This window comes from Lolium perenne, chromosome 2 (assembly GCF_019359855.2).
Source record: "Lolium perenne isolate Kyuss_39 chromosome 2, Kyuss_2.0, whole genome shotgun sequence".
Taxonomy (NCBI): Eukaryota; Viridiplantae; Streptophyta; class Magnoliopsida; order Poales; family Poaceae; genus Lolium; species Lolium perenne.
In genome coordinates, this window is record NC_067245.2 from 206,087,105 (window position 1) to 206,091,881 (window position 4,777).

Genomic DNA, 4,777 nt, shown 5'->3' on the forward strand with positions numbered 1-4,777 from the left:
TAGTGAGAAATTCTTTCTCAAGAAAGGTTCCGTTCTTAGCAACAAATATTTTGCCTTCGGATTTGTGATAGAAAGTATACCCTATAGTTTCCTTAGGGTATCCTATGAAGATGCATTTCTCCGCTTTGGGTTCTAGCTTGTCCGGTTGTAACTTCTTTACATAGGCTTCGCAACCCCAAACTTTCAGGAACGACAGCTTAGGTTTCTTATTAAACCATAATTCATACGGTGTCGTTTCTACGGATTTTGATGGTGCTCTATTTAAAGTGAATACGGCTGTCTCTAATGCATAACTCCAAAATGATAACGGCAAATCAGTAAGAGACATCATAGAACGAACCATATCTAAGAGAGTTCGATTACGACGTTCGGACACACCGTTACGTTGAGGTGTTCCCGGCGGTGTCAATTGTGAAAGTATTCCGCATTTCTTTAAATGCATGCCAAACTCATAACTCAGATATTCACCTCCACGATCAGATCGTAGAAATTTAATCTTCTTGTTATGTTGATTTTCTACTTCACTTTGGAATTTCTTAAACTTCTCGAAAGTTTCGGATTTATGTTTCATGAAATAGATATACCCATATCTACTCAGATCATCTGTGAAGGTTAGAACATAATGATAACCACCGCGCGATGCTACGCTCATTGGTCCACACACATCGGTATGTATGATTTCCAATAAGTCAGTAGCTCGCTCCATCATACCAGAAAATGGAGTCTTTGTCATTTTTCCCATTAGACATGCTTCGCATCTATCAAGTGACTCAAAGTCAAGTGATTCAAGTAATCCATCAGTATGGAGTTTCTTCATGCGTTTCACTCCAATATGACCAAGACGACAGTGCCACATATAAGTAGAATTATCATTTAATTTAATTCGCTTAGCATCAATGTTATGTATATGCGTATCACTACTATCGAGATCTAACAGAAATAAGCCATTCTTTTGTGGTGCTCGACCATAAAAGATATTATTCATAAAAATAGAACAACCATTATTCTCAGACTTGAATGAATAACCGTCTTGCATTAAACAAGATCCAGATATAATGTTCATGCTCAACGCGGGTACAAAATAACAATTATTTAGGCTTAAAACTAATCCCGAAGGTAGATGTAGAGGAAGTGTGCCGACAGCGATCACATCGACTTTGGATCCATTTCCAACGCGCATCGTCACTTCATCTTTCAGTAGTCTTCGTTTATTCTTTAGTTCCTATTTCGAGTTACAAATATGAGCAACCGAACCAAGATCAAATACCCGGGTACTAGAACGAGAACCATGAGATAAACATCTATAACATGTATATCTGATATACCTTCTTTCTTCTTCTTGACAAGGCCGCTCTTCGGATCAGCCGGATATTTGGAGCAATTACGCTTCCGGTGTCCCTTCTCCTTGCGTAATAGCACTCAAGATCGTGCTTAGGGCCGTTCTTAGGTTTCATAGGAGGCGTGGCAGCTTTCTTGCCATCCTTCTTGAATTTTCCCTTAGACTTGCCCTGTTTCTTGAAACTGGTGGTCTTGTTGACCATCAACACTTGGTGCTCTTTCTTGATCTCAATCTCAGCAGCTTTTAGCATGCCAAAGAGTTCAGGTAACTCCTTGTTCATGTTCTGCATATTGTAGTTCATCACAAAGTTCTTGTAACTTGGTGGCGTTGATTGAAGGACACGATTAATCCCGATCTGTTAGGAATCACTATTCCCAAGTCACTTAGTTTCTTCGCATGCCCGGTCATGGCGAGCATGTGCTCACTAACGGAGCTGCCTTCTTCCATCATGCAAATTTGAAGAATTGTTTCGATGCTTCATAGCATTCCACAGCCGCATGAGTCTCAAAAATAGCTTTCAGCTCTTTCATCAACTCATGAGGATCGTGGTGCTCAAAACGTTTTTGAAGATCGGATTCCGCATCGCACAGATGGCACACTGAACTTGAGAGTACCGAATTTTCCGAGTCTCGTAAACAGCTTTTACTTCATCGGTTTCAGTTTCTGCAGGAGGGTCACCTAGCGGTGCATCAAGCACATATTGCAGATTTCTGCCAGTGAGGAAGATCCTCACATGACGGAACCAGTCGGTGAAGTTGCTACCGTTGCTCTTAAGTTTTTCTTTCTCTAGGAACTAGTTAAAATTGATTGGGGACGCCATCTCTACAACATATATTTGCAAAAGTTTAGACTAAGTTTATGACAAATTGAGTTCAAATTTTAATTCAATATAATTAAAAATCTAGGTGAACTCCCACTCAAAACAATATCCCTCGCATTGTCTTAGTGATCACACGAACCAAATCCACCGCACCTATGTCCGATCATCACGAGACAAGGTGTGATTTCAATGGCGAACACTCAAAGTGTTCATCATATCAACCATATGATTCATGCTCTACCTTTCGGTATCACGTGTTCCGAGACCATGTCTGTACATGCTAGGCTCGTCAAGGCCACCTTAGTATCTGCATGTGCAAAACTGTCTTGCACCCGTTGTATGCACTTGTTGATTCTATCACACCCGATCATCACGAGATGTTTCGAAACGACAAGTCTTGGCAACGGTGCTACTAAGGATGAATGATACTCGTACAGCACGCGTCCGTTGGGAACCCCAAGAGGAAGGTGTGATGCGTACAGCGGCAAGTTTTCCCTCAGTATGAAACCAAGGTTTATCGAACTAGTAGGAGCCAAGAAGCACGTTGAAGGTTGATGGCGGCGAGATGTAGTGCGGCGCAACACCAGGGATTCCGGCGCCAACGTGGAACCTGCACAACACAAACCAAGTACTTTGCCCCAACGAAACAGTGAGGTTGTCAATCTCACCGGCTTGCTGTAACAAAAGATTAGATGTATAGTGTGGATGATGATTGTTTGCAGAGAACAGTAGAACAAGTATTGCAGTAGATTGTATTTCAGTAAAGAGAATTGGACCGGGGTCCACAGTTCACTAGAGGTGTCTCTCCCATAAGATAAACAGCATGTTGGGTGAACAAATTACAGTTGGGCAATTGACAAATAAAGAGGGCATGACCATGCGCATACATATTATGATGAGTATTGTGAGATTTAATTGGGCATTACGACAAAGTACATAGACCGCTATCCAGCATGCATCTATGCCTAAAAAGTCCACCTTCAGGTTATCATCCGAACCCCTTCCAGTATTAAGTTGCTAACAACAGACAATTGCATTAAGTATTGCGCGTAATGTAAACAATAACTACATCCTCGGACATAGCATCAATGTTTTATCCCTAGTGGCAACAGCACATCCATAATCTTAGAGATTTCTGTCACTTCCCCAGATTCACGGAGACATGAACCCACTATCGAGCATAAATACTCCCTCTTGGAGTTAAGAGTAAAAACTTGGCCAGAGCCTCTACTAATAACGGAGAGCATGCAAGATCATAAACAACACATAGACATGAATTGATAATCAACATAACATAGTATTCTCTATTCATCGGATCCCAACAAACACAACATATAGAATTACAGATAGATGATCTTGATCATGTTCGGCAGCTCACAAGACCCGACAATTAAGCACAATGAGGAGAAGACAACCATCTAGCTACTGCTATGGACCCATAGTCCAGGGGTAGACTACTCACACATCACTCCGGAGGCGACCATGGCGGCGTAGAGTCCTCCGGGAGATGATTCCCCTCTCCGGCAGGGTGCCGAAGGCGATCTCCTGAATCCCCCGAGATGGGATTGGCGGCGGAGGCATCTCTGGAAGGTTTTCCGTATCGTGGCTCTCGGTACTGGGGGTTTCGCGACGAAGGCTATTTGTAGGCGGAAGGGTAGGTCAGGGGGCGTCACGAGGGGCCCAGGAGACAGGCTGGCGCGGCCAGGGCTTGTGCCGCGCCGGCCACCCTCCTGGCCACCTCATGGCCCCACTTCGTTGACTCTTCGGTCTTCTGGAAGCTTCGTGGCAAAATAGGACCCTGGGCGTTGATTTCGTCCAATTCCGAGAATATTTCCTTACTAGGATTTCTGAAACAAAAAACAGCAGAAAAGAGCAACTGGCACTTCGGCATCTTGTTAATAGGTTAGTTCCAGAAAATGCACGAATATGACATAAAGTGTGCATAAAACATGTAGATATCATCAATAATGTGGCATGGAACATACGAAATTATTGATACGTCGAGACGTATCAGCATCCCCAAGCTTAGTTTCTGCTCGTCCCGAGCAGGTAAACGATAAACAAAGATAATTTCTGGAGTGACATGCCATCATAACCTTGATCATACTATTGTAAAGCATATGAGCTGAGATCAAATCATTCAAAGCAAGTATCTATATTGATATAAGAGATGATAATGCAAGAGTTAGACAAGCTAGAAGTTTTCCTGAACTATTGCTTTAAAGACATGCAACCGTACAAAGTTCATTAAAGATGTATTAAGTATTCAGCATAGAAGTTCTATCCTTCATTCCAAGCATCAAGTAAATTTTCACAACATAAGAAGGATTCAGTCAAGTAAACATAAGCATGAACATCATGAATCAACTGTTTCGAAGTCTACTCAACCGGTGAGCGCAAGCATTTGGTATTAGCACCAGGATGTTATGGCATAAAGAACGTTAATGGGGGTTTGGAAGGCCAAATGGAAGAAAGGCTTGCAAAGCTGTAAATGACCATTAGACAAGAGGAAGCCTTATGATCGATGCTATGCAAGGAGTAGTGATTGCCATGCAACGGATGCACATAGAGCTATATGTGTATGAAAGCTCTCCAATGGAACTAGTGGGGGTGCATCC